Consider the following 16491-nt stretch of genomic DNA (forward strand, 5'->3'; position numbering starts at 1 on the left):
TCCCTCTCTCCATCTTAATCACTTTCCATCTACAGCAATCATTTTTAGAATTTATTCCTATTTTTCTCTCTCCTCATTAGTCTGTTAATTTGATGTTTTCCTTTTAGTTCACAAGTTAAATTCACCAGGGATATCTCCAGATTATAACAAAAAACAATAATCAGGAGTTCTGGAGAGGAGAGAGAATAAAATAAGAAATTTTGCCACTTCTAGTATTGCAGAAATAAGTCATGGTCACTAAGCAGTCACAGTAAAAAAATGTTTTTAATGTGTTGGGATTACTTTTAATAATATACAGATAATACATTTATGTTAATATGTATATTACTGTTCTGGCCAAAGATAATAAGCTTAGTGTCAAAGACAACTCATATTTTAATACGTTTTAAAATTCTTTCATGAGAATCATCATCATATTCATATAATAGCATCCTGAGAAATGATAGTTGTTTAAGTTGTGTGCAATTGATCACATCAAAATAAAGTTGAGATTAAATACATTTAAATGAAACTGACTTGATAATTGGAGGAAGGGTCTACTATGCGTGTTACTCAGCTGCGGTGAAAACACTGATTTTTACAAGAAATGTTGTCAGGTTTAAAAGAGACAGCAGGAGCATGGGTCAGGCCAGAATTTTTTTCTTTTTTAAATATAAGAAGGAAGAGTCCAAATCTAAACTCACACAGAAGCACTAGGCAGTAGAGAGTTTGGGTCAAGATTTTCTGGTGAATCTCAACCCAATCTGTATAGGATGCATAAGAACAGAATAATTATTGGGCCTGGGAGAATGTTTAAGGACAAGAAGCCTTGGAATGAAAGAACATTTGTGAATTTAAGTGGATCAGAAAGAAAATCTGAGTTTCTTGAGTAAAGGCATAGATTCATAGGGAGTTTGTCTGTATCATTTTACTATCAGAAAGTATTTATGGTCAAGAGGATTAGAAACTAGTTCCTATAGTTAAGAGATATCACTGCTCATAGTTTTAGAAGCCAGAGCAAAACAACTGTTGGAGTCCTATAATTGACACAGGGCAGGGCAGGCGTCTTTGTTTCAGAGTAGAAATTTCATCTTTATTTATTGAGAGCCGTATAAGGAGAAGGGGTACCTAGATTTGATATTCCAAACCAGGAGCTGATTGACGAGACTAAGAGAGTAAAGAAAAAGAGACACAGTGATTTCCTCATCTTTCTGGTAAGGATACACATATATTCTTTTTCTGGTGTAATGTGAGTGGACAAGATTAACACCTGCCCAAAACTTTGCCTGTTTCCAGCCATATATTGGCTAATATTCTCCTAAGTAGACATTATTTTTAATTAAGAAGGAAAAACTTGCCTGAGGGAGTTGGAATTGGGCAAGGAGAAAAGAAATCAGTCATTCACATCACAATTTAATTACATATCCATAGTCAATAATAATTCACTTTTTACAAAATGATTTTCACATATATGATTTCATTTAATCATCATGATGACTCCGAGGCAGAATTTACACATTATTTACATATGAGAGAACTGAGGTGTAAAGGGATGAAGCATTTTGTCCAAGGTCACATAGCTAATAAGTGGTGAAGTGTTTGCTCTGCTGTGTGGAGAGTTTTGGACCCCATCTTTCCCACGTTTTGGTCCTAAAAGCAAGTCTACTGTTTATACTTTAGCAATTTTCCACCTTCTTTGCTCTCCTAGTATTGTTTAGGTCATCCCTGCTTCTGAGATGATGATAAAGAAGCTTCTATAAGGCATTGCTCTTCTTAGATACTGGGTAGCCTATTCTCGCTTTCTCCTTGAAAGCTTACATCCTTTGCCCATTTTCATTCTCTCATTCATCACCCTGGGCCCACTCTAGGGAGAGAAATAGAAACAGAGAGAACATTCCCAGGGATATGTCTAGTATTATTCTGTAAATTGAAAGTTTAAACTATGGCTCAAAACAGGTTTCCATTCCTTTAAGTCCATTCTCTGAACAGGGACTGCATTCCAGTTCTTAGTAACATTGCCCTCATCCCCAATGCCATTATATAATTAGAATAAGCTGTAACAACCATGACTAAGAGTCTTCTTCTCAAGAAATTATGGAAATTTCCATGTGCCAGAGATACTCATTGCTAAGTAAATTTGTAGTCACCTTATTACTTCCAAAACACAAAACAAAATTAGCAAAAGAAAAAGAAAGAGCTACAGAGAAATTGGAAGTACATCCTAGAACATAGTGCCCTAGACAAAAAGTGTATAGGGATGCTTCTGTCCCATTCTAGCGTGAAGGTATTAAAAGAAACCTCAACTAAATTGGAATAGGGAAGGCCTCTAGGAGGAGCTCTCGTGCCCTATCATACCTTGTCAGTAAGTCCAAATAGGAAGAGACCTGTGCTTGCATCTCTGACAGGAAGGTGTCTACTACTTTACTACACAGCAGAAGGAAGATTTCTCTCTTTGCTGGGCAACAGTTCGGCCAATGAGAGACTGTGGCAATCCAACCAAAGAGAAATCTTTACACTTTGGACTCACAGTTTCCTCCAATGGACTCTTGGTTTCTTAGAGCCTGTCCCCACTCCCCCTTTTCTTCTTTAAAAGCAAGCCCCTCCTTTTGTTCCTTTGGATTTGCCTATGGTCCACCATAGCCTGCATTTCCTGAATTACAATTCCTCTTGCTATTCCCCAATAAACTCATTTTGCAGGTAAAACAACTGGCCAATTTGCTTTCTAAGTTGACACTAGGCTTCTCCATTAACTAACTTTGGAAATTAGACATTAGTTACATTTGTCCACCTTGAAAACTATAAAATATGAGTCTGAGGTTTTAGTAGATGGTATGGGAAAGGAAAAATAATTTTCCCTCTACCCTTCTAGGTTCTGGGCTGAGATCTCCCTGTAATAAAAGATAAATTAACAGGAGAAAAACAAATAAAAGTTTAAGAACATGTATAACTCCAGTATACATGGGAGAGACCCAGGAAAACTGAGTTACTCTCTGAAATGGCCCAAGCCACCACCTTTAAAACATTTTCAGCTAAAAATAAAAGAAGATATTGGGGAAGAGGTGGGAAGAAACCAGTTATGGGAGGTTTCCAGGAAAAGCACAGTAAAGAAGGGAAAAGTTGTTAGGCAGATTTAAGCCATTGCTTTCTCTATTGGTAAGAGTTTCTAGAGATTTAGAGTTATTCTTCCTTTCCTGGTACATATAGAGAGGGAGACACCCTTACATATGTAGATTTCTCTTACAAATGTAAATGTCTCTTACAAAAGGGTAACTTCTACTCAGTTTTCAGAGCTTCTCCTGTGTCTGCTGTTTCTTAAAAACAACCAGCTCAAAATAATCAATGTGCCAAAGAGGCATAGTTTGGGGTGGCATATTCTGCTCTCAGAATATGGTCATTAATATGTGTCTTCAGTTTTGCTTTCCTGTACCTTCTGGTGATGGCTTTAAATATGTTAAGTATTGTTTCATCATCCAGAATATCTAACTCCCAAGACCTAACTTGTTGTATGTACCTTACAAATCCCAGGTAGAGTATCCCTTAGGCAGATTCCTCCTCTGGAATCAGCTCCCTGATTTAGTGCTAAGGCACTTTCCTGAATTTCCAATGGGTTATGACATCCAAGATTTTATCTCAAGTGCCTAAGAACAACATTTCTGTTTATTTTGTTCTCTCCAGCTGAGTTAGCTTGGGGAGGACAGGAATCTTTTCTTATTTTTGTGGTTGCCCTAATATCTAAGAGAATATTGAATGATATATAAATATTTGTTGAGCCAACCTCTAAACTTCAAATTCAGTTTATGGTAGGCTTCTGAGAAACGCTCAGCTCTCAGAGGTGCAAGCAGGCCTTCTCTGAAGCGTCCCTGCAGTTTACAGAGCTGCAGAAGGAACCACGGCAATGGCGGCTTGTTTACATGAGACTTGCTCAAGAAAGAAACGTTTCCAGTGAATTACCATCACGTGGGAGAATTTGTCTCTTCATATCCTGGCATCAATAAAGGAGAGCACATTGTGTCAGTTGTGGAGCTCTAAAGGTAGATTTTGAGTGGTTACTGTTGAAGACGTTCAATGATTACCAATACACAGTTATTGGGCATCATTTTTTAATTTTTTTTGAGGAATATTCGTCCTGAGCTAACTGCTGTCAATCCTCCTCTTTTTTGCTGAGGAAGACTGGCCCTGGGCTGACATCCATGCTCATCTTCCTCTACTTTATATGTGGGTCACCTACCACAGCATGGCTTGCCAAGCGGTGCCATGTCGGTACCTGGGATCTGAACCGGCAAACCCCCAGGCCGCCAAAGCGGAACGTGCGCACTTAACCCCTGTGCCACTGGGCATCCTTTTTAAATTAACTCACTTTCTAGGAAAATATTTGTCAATAAAAGCCTTGTAGGAACGTAGGACATGTATTGACTTTGCCTGGGGTCTTGCTTCCTTCCTTTCTGCAGGGATTTATAGAATACTGCCCATGAGATTTTGCAAATGAGGGCCTTAAGCCCAAACGCAGTCACCTTGCTGGGTAAATGAGGAAGAAAGGACAAAATGTCCAGGATCCGTCTTATTAGGCACAGTAAATCAGGGAATGCTTTAGAAAACGCTTCTTTGGGCACACTAGTAGGAGAAAGAATCTGTTTTTAAAGGGAAAAGGTCTGTAGGGGGTGAAAGGATCAAGACACATTCAGCTGAGTCTTGCTTGGCAAAACACCTCTTTGTGTATCACAATTACCTCAGTCACTCTCAAGAAATAGAGGGTAGATCAAATTTAGTGAGGAGGCTGTCCTATGTTGTGGTGGCTCCCAGGATATGTTTCTTTGGAATATGTTAGCATTTCCACCTGTCCATTGAAAAGCCATTTCAGTTAGCTTAAGAACCAGGTGGGTATATGATCTGAGAAATTATGTGAATTCCCAGGGGTAAGTGGTTAATTCACTCTTAATTCTAAGAAATTAGGTTTCCCTACAGACTAAAAAGGTTTTGAGTATTCCTAGACCACTCTTTCCTGCACAAGCATCATAGATTCAAATAATTTGGAGCTTCCTGTGCAGAGAAGAGACTGATAAGACTTCCAGTTTCAACTTGACAGAATCTTATCTCCATCTGAGATTCCAGCTTCTAACTTGGGGTGTGAAAAGGGGAAATCTAAGCTGTTTGTCAAAATACACCCTGAGGTAGATGTGCTTGAAGTGTTTTTGCTTTCGTTCTCCCAGTCTAAGAGATTCATCTCTAAAGGGAAGCTGGGCGTTTCCTCCTGGAAGGAGGAATGTGCATACAATAAATGCTTCTCTAAGTAAACGTGTGTCCCCTGTGGCCTTTTTCTCCTGCTTTCTTAACGCTGATTTATCACCACCATTGCAGCTGCTTAACATTTTGCAGGGCGGTGTTTCACTCCTGCCCCCCCCCACCCCAGCTTCTTTGTATTCCCTGTTTGAAAAAGAGCTCTGTATTTTAAATGTTTTAGACTCAGCAGCAGTAAATGTTTCAAGGCTTTGGATAACACCATCACTGCTAGGAGGGGATGAGTTTAAAACAGCTGTGATGCCAAACTTCAAGAAAGAGGAAAAGAAAAAAATAGCAAAGCATTGTTAGACTGTCACCAAACATTATCACTCAGAATCAGTCTCATTTGTATATGGAAACTCCTATGGCAGGCTCTGAAAAAGAAAAGCTTAGGATTTCCTCAGAGAAAAAGAGATAATCTTTTTTGGCTGAAGAATAGAAGCATTTAAATGACTCTCAGGGAAGGTTTGTAGGGAAAATAAGTAACTCTAAGAAGAATAGTGTGTCTATTACAGGGCTGTTATTAAGATTTCAAAACAGTGAGGGAGACTGAAGAATCCATTTTATGCAGTGACTGTAATCTAGCTGAGGTGCACTTTTAACCCGGGATTGTTACATTTCAAACTGAGGTCAAGGAAAAGAACAGTTCCTTTGGCCTACATCAGATAAGTCAGCCCACCTTTTCCAAACCTCCTGCTGATAAATGCTGTGTTACCGAGTCCAACTCTCAAACCATTTGTGTGAGTGGGAGATGAAGAACAGGCAAGATCTTCTGCTCTTGGCTCATCTTCCCCATATACGCAAAGTCCTCGTCTTCATTTTCTTGGTTCTTTGAAAGCAGAAAATTAAGAAAATGTTATGGCTGCCATACCTGGTGGGAGATGACTCAGGTTGAACTTGTTACCCTCTTAATCCACTTATGATGACAGAGTGCTGATTTGTGCATCTAATTATTGAAGTCTAATTATTGCTGCACTGAAATTAATGTGACACAGTACAACATGCACTACCTTCCCAGGAATGAGACCCGTCACTCCCCTTCTCCTCACCTTAGCGGTGACCTTATTTACAGCCTTGTTCAAAAGCAACTTTGTCAAAGATTCAGAGCTCTTCAGTGCATGCCCAAAAGTGGCTTTATGAGGTTGCACTAATGAAATTTGGCTTCACAAGTGGAAATTACTAATTTATTAGTGTTCTTTGAGGTGGAAAATAGGCTTGTAGATAAAGGGAAACCCATAGGTGCATTCTATAAAGTCTTCACAAAGAACTTTTGAAAATGTTCCACACCATGGGTTACTAATAAATGTAAAGCTATATTCCTGGGATGGGGGAGTATTCTTTTATCTCAGAAAGTAAACTGGCTTAAGACGTAAAAATAAATGCCAGAATATGCATGATCTTTTCTTGTATAGAAAGAAAAACTAGAGGGGGAAAAGAATGGGGTTTCTTGGGGTCAATATGATGATGGATGTTTAACACGCTTCTTGCATGATGTTGATGAGCAGTATGGTTTTCACCAGCAAAATCCACTCCTAAATACTCTGATTCAATAGGTCAGAGGTCTGGCCCAGGAATGTGTGTTTTTAAATCCTCACTGACAGACTTAGAACTATAGTTAAGTTGCTATCTGCTGGACACTCTTCTGAAAAGTTTACATAAATTAACTCTGTTATTCCTTACAACAATCCCAGGAGATATTACTATTATTATAGCCCTTTTATGGATGAAGAATCTGAGGCACAGAGCAATTAAATAATTTCTCCAAAATCACACAGCGAGTGGCACAACTCCAGGAATATACATTTAAAAAGTCTCTTCTGTGATGACCTAAAAGAAGAAGACATACATCATTGCGGATTGTTTGCTGAAAACGCTGCTTCCGTTTGCAGCTTCTCTCTAAACGGCCATAAGTATAGTGATTTCTATTGAACATAGCAGTTCAATTACTCATGGACCCTGTTTTATTCAAGCTTAAGAAAATAGTAGTTAGTTTTCATTGGCTTTATGCCTTATTGCTCTTTTTGGAGTACGCAGCCCTGTTGGTAAGAAGGCACTAATAGCATGAAAGAACAAAATAGCAACAGATCACTGGGTTTTCTTTTTCTCCATTGCTGGTCCAGGCTCCATTCCTGTTTCCTCTTCTGCTTTGTTTTGTGTGTGATTGTGTGTTTTCAAAAATACTCAAGAAACTCCATGGGTTTATGGAGGCTAATAGACAGAAATAATGGAGTAAGGAAGGACAATGTGAATTTATTTTCAAAAGAGCACCTAAAGGAGAAGAAATGCAAAATCAGATATTTAGTGTAATGGCCCAAGTGCTGGGGGAGGTAGAGATCAGGACAACGCAGAGCTGTCTTGATTCTCTAAAAAATATCTTATAATCTCCCAGAGATGGTGGGATGCAAGGGTGTGGAGGCTGAAGGCAGAGTCACAGTATTATAATGCATTATTTCAGGATGACTTCAATCAGGCAAAATCAAGTTTGTGCTATGTCCTGCTTGGTGATAGCTATTAGTTATCAGACGGAGTAGAAACTTCCAGCTACAGGATTTCAAGTTATCAATGAATTTATATTGCTGTATAATTAATTATCTTGATTGCCAACTGCTGTATAGATGTTCCATATGAGTGCCTTTCCCTGCTCATATGCTTGGAAGCTTAGAAAGAACAGGGGCAGTGACTTTTGCTATTTTCTATGCTCTTTGACAACTAGCAAAGGCCTGGGCATTGAGAATTGAACTGAATTTAGTTGGATATATTAAACCAATGCATGTTTAACTTGCTTTTTTCCTGTCTTTGTGATCTAAAGGTGATGGATCTAATTCTGTGTTATTCAGTTTAAGGTTTTAAGTTTTTTCATCTGATTGTCAAAGGTGGATGAGAGAAAGTGAAGCCTATACAACATATCATATATTGATGTTATCTTCTTATACTTTCACAAAAGCAAGTCTTGCCCTCAGCTATACTTTAGAACCATATCATTGTACCTTCATCAAATGGGTTAGTACCTAAAACTAATGAGTACTCTTGTTGGAAAGAACTTAAAATGAAGATATAAAAACCTAAGGCTGATCAGAACACAAAACGTTTGCATCCTAATTTTTTTCATAGCTCAAATTCCATAAAGCACCATAAATATTTTATAATCCAACGCCTGTTAGTTGAAGAAAACATGGTCACTGACCTTTATAATAAACCAAAATTAACTTTCCCTCTAACACATTTGCCGATGTACCCAAGTAACAATCAGTGAATGGTTCAACACGATTATATGTTTACAAAGCATTGTGAATTTATTCTAACATTTTCCCACCTGGAAAGATTGAGTTTAAGCATCTTCGGTAATCGAAAAGCAGCACTGCGTTCTTCCCAATAGTCACGTCACCTTTATAGCAATCATATACTTGTAGGAATGGGACTGAGTAGTGGCGGTGGTAATTGTATAGGTTCTGATGTAGAAATTGCAGATGGAGAGCTGGGCTCTGGGGATGGCCATGGAGAGGAGCGGAAAGGAGCCTGGAGAAAAGGCTGTCATGTTTGCTCAGAAGAACCGCCAAATCAGAGAGCAGAGAAGATTTCATTGGAGGAGCGCCTTCAATAGCAACTAATCCTGTCATATTGAAAGAAAATTGTAAATGTTCTCTCCAGAAAGTGTCCGCCCATTGCAGCTAATCGAACACACACGCACCAACACAGACACGCTCTGCTGCGATACCAAAGGCGCCCGGGAGCAGAGACTTGCTCCAGCGAGCGCGCGCGCGCGCACACACACACACACACAGGAACACAGACACGCGCGCGCGCGCACACGCACACACAAACACACACACACACGCACACACACACACACACGCCAGGCTGTGGGTTGACCAGAGGCTTGAAACTGCAGATCCCACTAGGAAATTGCCAGAGGCATAGAAGTAGGTGTTGCCTCCCACACTGATTACTACTTCCCCAGCACTTTGGTGAAGAAATGAATCCCGCCCAGCTCGCCGGTCCATCCAGGTCTCGGTTCTCTTTTGCTCTCCAAACTCGTCTTCGTGAAAGACAGGTTTGAAAGTCCTTTTTGCTTCTTCTTTGGTGGTTTGGTGTGGAGAGCTGGGGCAGCGTGGGTTTAACTCCAGTCCAAACCGCGAAGGAGATCCAGATCCGCCAAGTGACTGGGACGGGTGTTGGGTGAGCGACTCTGTTCGCGCGCGCGCGAGCCCCGCAGCTCTCGCCGGAGCCTTTGGGTCCGCTCTCTCCCCCCCCCCCCCCCCTCCCGCCCCACCCCTCCAAGTGTCGCGGCACCAACTAATCTTTTCCCTTTCTCTTGGAAGATCAAGGGAGAAAGCGAGCCAGCGGCTAGCTTCAGACACTGAGCGGTGCGCAGCTCGCTCCCGGGCGGGTCAGCCCTGAACCCGCGAAGAGCTCCGCGCTCCTGCCAGCCTTCACCAAGGAAATCGCAGCTCGGGGAGGCAAGTGGAGCTAAACCGGCGGCAGGTAAGGGCACCGCGCTGCCCAGCTCTCAGCTTGCCCGCGCCAGGGGCCCTGGCACGGCGGGGTCCCTCCCAATCCCCAGAACCCGGGGCCGGGAGGTTGGGAAATTGGAGGATGGTCCTCCACAAGTGCAGATTCTCAAACGGAAACTTTGGCTCCTGGGGCTTGGAGGGTTGAAGGCAGCGATGGCGGGTGGGCAGGATGGGGCAAGTGAGGCACAGAGCGGGACGAGGGCGCGATTGCGCGGGTCACTGAGTCCGGAGGAATGTGGCGAAGGCAGCCTGGGAGCCGCGCCTGCCGAGGCATCGCTCCCTCTTCCAGCTTGCCATCCCCTCCACTGTCACCCGACCTCCCTCCCCCTCCCCGAGACGCCGTCATGGAAAAGACAGGAGAGCTTCTCCCTCTCCTGCCTCTCACGCTCCTTCCTGCCCGGGGTCTGGCCCCGTCTTCCAGGCGTTTGGGGTGGAGGCCCGGCCCTCTCCGGCTCGGCGCGGTCCCCTAGTTTCGCCTTCCGAGCAGCCCCTCAGGTTCTTGCGCCGGGTGGCTGGAGGGAGGCTTGGTGCCGCGCTCCGAGGACTATAGCCAAGAGGCAGGAGGGATAATAATGAAGAAAGGGTCCCAGGACAGAGGAAGAGGAAGCCTTTTGCAACCCCATCCCATTTCGTCCCCGCAAACGAGGTCGGCTGTCCGCCTCGGCTTGGGAACTGGGTCTCAGCTCGGGGCTCGCGAGGTCCTGGACAGTGCCTGGGCTTCGCGGACACCCACCTCGCCATGGGCCCTGAGCCACCTCGTCGGCGCCCAGGGTCGTAGACAGGGGGCCGCTGCACCCAAAATGTCCCTCGCCGTCCGCGCTTGCGGACCTGGGCTACCGCCGCTAACTTGTAGCTCTCAGAACCCGGGAGGTGCAGTCCAGGGTAGATCGCGCAGAAATTCCACCTGTGCACCTGCCCTGCGCCCCTGGGGCGCCCCCCGCGGGGTAAGAGGAGGCTTGTCTAGGGGAGATCTCAAGAGGTGAAGATATTCCCTCGAATTATTGACACACAGAGTGGCACATCCTCTCTGCCTCAGTCCCCCTCCAGCGTCCCCATCCCTTTCTCTATCCTCCTGCCCGTCGCCGTCCTCGAGGCTGCTTTAAACCACAAAATCTTCCAAGGGAGGGTCCACCTAGCTCCCCAGTCCCAGGCCATGAGACCAAGGCTGTTGGCTGTGTGGAGATATGTGGCGAGTCGCTCGGCATGGAGAGGCAGCGGGAGAGCAGAGAAATGGAGGCAAACACCTAAGGCAAGAGGAGCTGCCCGCTGACTTCTCACCCAAGCCGCCCTCCTGTGTCCTTATGTCAGTTCATGGCCGTGGCACGTCTGTGACTGAGGCCACCAAGGGTTCCAAGTCTGCCAGCCCCGGCGCGGTGAGCCCAGCAAGAGCACGGCGCCTCCCAGTCCTCAAGCTCTGGAATCCCCCACATTGACTTTCTATTTCCCTTTCATCTTCTCTTTTCTTTTTTTGGTTTGTTTTGCTTTTCTTGCTCTTTTTCTTAGCACTGGGTGGCAGTGGGTACGTGGCAGCCAGCCGTATGGTTTTTCCGTCCCCTAGTACACGCAGCCAGCAGCACAAACACACCTCCCCACACTCTACCGCGCACTGGCCGGCGCTCAGGCACGCAGCCCCCCTGGACGGCCCCAAGCTCCTGCGGCCCCGGTCAAGGGCAGGGCCGGAGGAGAGGGGAGACAGTCCAGTCTCCTGAGACAAACCGTGGGGCGACAGGAAAGGCCTGCGACAAACTCAGATTTGGGTTGGACGTGGGGTGGGGGGAGGCTCAGGGCGAAAAGTCCTCCAGAGCTCAGGCTCCAACTGAGCGGAGCTTAAAAGGGCCGAGGTTGGGGCGCCCCAGACCTCCGCCCCCGCGGTGCCTCAGGCCAGAACCCACCCGCCGTGCGCAGTCTTTCTTCAGCCCGCCTAGGGAAGTCCAGACGGCCGGGTCCTGGGGTGTGCCAGCACCTCACTTTGCTCCAGACATTCTGATTTACCGGGATTGAGAGGGTTCTGAAAGTGAGGCAGCCACAAACTCCTGATGCTCAACCCCGCATCGTGCGGCTGTTGGCAACCTGCATGTTCGTGTACACTGTATTGAAAAACATCTGGCAGAGCACATTTTCATTGATAAGCAAATAATAAGGATGATGCTACACTTTAGAAACTACAAACAATTAGGCGCGTGTGTGTGTGTGTGTGCGATCTTTGGGGCCATAACAACAAGGGCATGGGTGATCATAGAAGTAAACCAGTTGATTTGGTCGAGAGACAGTTCCCTCACCCCCCACCAGGAACTGTATTGGGCTGCAATTCAGAAAGTGGACTTTCGAAACTCTTGTCAAATGGATGGAGGAATTTTGTGCCAACAATGTCGCAGCTTTGCAGGATTTGGCAGCTAAGGACTCAAGAAGTAATAAGTTAAAGTGAGATGAATGTTTATTGTTATTACTATTATTAGTAATGTGTCCCAGTTGTGGCAGTACAATAGATAAGCAACTTCTATTGACTGTAAAAGCTTTACTAGGCTAAACAATTCTGCCAGTAAAAAAGGAAAAATAAAGCTTGAGCCTAAAAAGGAGTGGAAATTCCAGCCAAATCAGCTTACTGTTTTAAATCTCTGTGAATGAGGTGGGGTGGGAGTTGGGGAGAGTCCTGGGACCTGAAGTACAGGGTGGGCTTCCTGACAGATGCTTGGTCTTCCTATCGAAGAAAGAGGTGTGTTGTTTATTAAGTGTGCCTGAGGGTGTCTGGAGGGGGTTGGAGTGAGAAAACAGGCAGGTTGTAATATCCCTACCATTGTTCAAGAGAGCCCAAAGCACATGTTTGCAGCTCTCAACTGACGTCAGGTGCAGATGTGGAAGACACTAGCAGTCAAACTTAGGTAAAAGTCCCCGTGGAATGAAGCCCCACAGTCTCTCAATTTTGGGGTCAGAGATTGCTATCTTCCCATATGTGACCCCATCCCCTTCTTTGCCCAGATACTCCCCCCGGCACCAACATCAGGGTCTTGGATGTACATTCAGTGGCAATTTTCCAGGTCCAGCTCCAAGGCAGGCAGCCCCCAGGCCGAGGGCACAGGAAGGAGGGGCAGCATCAGAAGTTTGGTGAAAACAGCAGTCCCCAGCCTGCTGGCTGGCAGGGAGGCATGGCCCCCGCTTCAGTGGAGGAGGGTAGGCACACTGATTAGGAGGCACATGGCTCTCTGACCCACAGCAATGAACAGAGGTAAAGCAAGTACAAAAAAGGAAGAGAGGACAAGAGAACAAAGGAAATGAAGAGGGAATAGGAGAAAGAAAAAGAGTGAGGGCAAGAATCTGTGGGTATGCCTTTAACAACCCCCAGAAGTGTTGGGTTCACCCTACGTGACCTGTGTCAGTCTGTGTTTGGAGTCTATATGCCTGTGAGAGAGTGCCTGTTCGCAATTGTCTGAACACCACCACGCAAGCCCCACTATTCATCTTATCTTCATCTTTCTTCACTTTACTCAGTAGTTTCAGAGACTAACAAACATTTTGCCACATAGTTAGCTTGAAGAACTATTTTTCTTCTTTAAACTAATAATTGAGTTAGTTGAGCATTTTGTGATGCGGACTCTGTGTCATTTTCCTCAGTGAGTTCCTGTATGTTAAAGACTGTCAACATCCTCCTTGTGACTATTACCACCACCTGGCTGTCATTCCCTATCACCTGTCCCCACTTGGTCTACCTTTGGTTCATTAGCAGGTGTTGAGGCTGCTTGCATTAAAGGGTATCAGAGCAAGTGTGCTGATTGCATTCTCCAAAGCACAGCGGGGTCACGTGGTGGTGGTGGTAGCGGTGGTGTGTGTTTTGTTTGGGGCAAAGGAAGCAGGTCATTTTAGTTTGGGATGGAAGATAGAGTCTGTCACATCCTAGGAGCTTTAAATGTTTGTTGCATGAGTGAATAGACGAATCCATTTTCTCATTGCAACAATTCTATCAAGTGGGTGTTATTTTCCCTGTTTTACAGATGAGGAAAGCAGCATTCAGAGAGGTCAGGTAATGGCCCAAGATCACACAGCTAGTAAGTTGCAGTCCCTGGATTCAAACACAAGCCTGTTGGACTCCAGTCTTTGTCTTATGCTGTGCTGATGGGCTCTCTATGAATAGTCACAGTGCTTGTTTTCCTGTGTTTGGGGAAATCAAAACCGTGGTGTTCGGAGTTTAATCATGTTCTCCTCATCCTTTAATTCAACTCTGCATATTCTTGTTGGATCTCCCAAACAGTAAGCAGGGAAGATTCAGTGCCAACTAGGTTCTTAGTTGGCACAACATGCTTGTTCTGCTTAATCAGTGATGCCTCTGGCAGAGGCAAACAAAGGCACAGAAATTACCTGATATTTTGGCAGATGTTATTTCCACCTATAGCTATACCAAGATTCTCTTTCGTCTGGTGCAAAAGGATGGAAGAGAATTTTGATATCTTCTGGTTTAACTCATAATGGGTGTTGAAGTGGATCAAGAGGCTTTTACAACGTGATTCAGCTCACCAAGAACTGCCTAAGGACACACGGATCTCCCTTCCAGTCTACTTGTCTCTTCGTTTCGCCATGCTGAATGAGTTGCACTTTCTTTCTTAAGATTGCTGGCACTGAGGTTCTAAATTTCAATGGAAACTTGTAACTTTAGTTATAATGTATTATCCACCTTGGCTCTGAAAGGCATAACATGACTTTGCGAAACTATTAGCCAAGGGTGAGGTAGGTTCTGGCTGGTTTGCCTTCTTCCACACTTTATATATTCTTGTCTTTATTTCATTTCCATTTTTTCCCCACATGTTCCAGCTCCTTCTTTTATACTGTGACCTAAATATACAATCATCTTAACTGGTGCTGTTACCATGGGAATGTTTCATGGTGGATAAGGTTACATGCTAAAAAATCGGTTTCTTTCATTAGCAATGGAATTCCTTCTCTCTCCTCCCTCTCTCTCAAATCCAGGCTTCCACTGAGTGATGCCCTCTGGTGTTCAATAACAGAAAGCACATTACTCTGGAGCACATCATTTTTAAAACTTTGAGAGAATTTCAATTTTGATTGTAATTTGAAATGGACAAAACAACAAAGACTTTTAATTAGTATATTTTTAAGCAAAGAGATTAATAGAAGATGTTCATTGCCTGGGCATATTGACTACTGTTTGCTATGAAGAATTCTAGAAAGTTATAGGTGAGGGGGGATATTTATAGCCTTATGTGTTTAACGTTGTTGTGAAAATGTTCCTATAGGAGACAAAGAGATTCCATTGAGATATCTCAGGAAGAAGAATCTAATAGAGGGGCCGGCCTGGTGGCTAGCAGTTAAGTTCATGCACTCTGCTTTGGTGGCCCGGGGTTCGCTGGTTCGGATCCCGGGCTCGGACCTAGCACCACTTATTGAGCCTTGTTGTGGCAGGCATCCCACATATAAAATAGAGAAAGGTTGGTGGCAGATGTTAGCTCTGGGTTGATCTTCCTCAAAAAAAAAAGAAATCTGATGGAATCTTCTACATGTTTAAGTCTTTAAGACTTCAAAATAGAAGTTTTCAGTCTTTAGAATGGGAACATTTTCTTGCTGGATAGGATATATAAATATTATATATATTATATTAAATTATATATATAATTCCTTGTGTTATGTGATAAACTTGGCAGTTTTACTCTGTATTATTATGTGAATAGTAATATCAATCTGCACATTATTAGTAATCAGAAATTACATGACAAATTAGAAGTGAGGCTGATATGCTACAAACGTGCCTTCTTTCCTTCTCCAAATTCTACTGTCACCACCTATTGGTGTCACCAAGACACACCTGTCTCTAAGACTTGTCTAGAATTCATCCCCTCCTCTCCATCCACACATCTTTTGCAGACCTTTAGCATCTCTCACATGAACTATCACCAGAACCTTATGTTTCTAACTAGTCTCCCACCTCCAATCTTTCCCTAGTACAATCCATGCCTCACACTGCCAGAATGACCTTTCTGAAATGCAAATCTGAACATGTTATTCTCTTGTTAGAAATTCTTCCCTCTCAACTATCTAGGATAAACTCTAAAATCAAACCCACATGAGATCTTCCATAACTGATCAAAGCCTTTTTGCCAAGCCTTATCAGCCCTTTCTGCCTTCCCCCACAGCTCAAGGACGTAATACGTAGAAATAGCTTAGTGGAATGACTAGCACAGAGTAAATGTTATTAATTTGTTGGCTAACGTACTTCTTTTTCTCTTTATTCTTTTGCTCCTCTTCATCTAATTTACTATTATTACAATACTAAAAAGCAATGATAAGCACGACTTACACTAGCTATCCACCAAACTAGTAATAATAGCTAAGAAAGGCCATGATGTGGCAAATGTTTTGCTGAATATTTTACATCTTATATCATTTAATCTCCCACAGTCAGGGACATAGGCTGATACATTCTAGGTACTCAATATATGTTTGTTATTGTGGTATGCACAGTCAATATAACAATAAAGACATTTTTGGCACTTAATATTCACGGCAAAGTTCTTTGAAAGGTGAAAACTTTGTTTTTTCATTGTAAAGAGCTCTATGGGGTTGGCTGAACTGTTTTCTTGGATATTAAACTAAACTGTTTACAAAAGGGTTAACCTGTAAAAGTGCTAAGCAACTTGGATGATCTTACCCAGTCCTGGTAGTAGAGTACCAACTAGAACTTGTTAGGGATGCTGATGAGGTCTGAGATGAGAACAAAGGC

General features: G+C 43.6%; 1 protein-coding gene across 1 annotated transcript in view; it reads left to right on the plus strand.

The window, feature by feature from the left end:
* Positions 1 to 9672: 9672 nt before the first annotated feature.
* CHRM2 (cholinergic receptor muscarinic 2) overlaps positions 9673 to 16491 on the plus strand; it is a 141738-nt gene continuing 134919 nt past the window's right edge. The window contains exon 1 of the mRNA XM_046670540.1: positions 9673 to 9738. The gene's annotated coding sequence lies outside the window, so the exon portion shown is untranslated. The remainder of the gene's footprint in view (positions 9739 to 16491) is intronic.

The sequence above is a fragment of the Equus quagga genome, chromosome 8 (genome assembly GCF_021613505.1).
Source record: "Equus quagga isolate Etosha38 chromosome 8, UCLA_HA_Equagga_1.0, whole genome shotgun sequence".
NCBI lineage: Eukaryota > Metazoa > Chordata > Mammalia > Perissodactyla > Equidae > Equus > Equus quagga.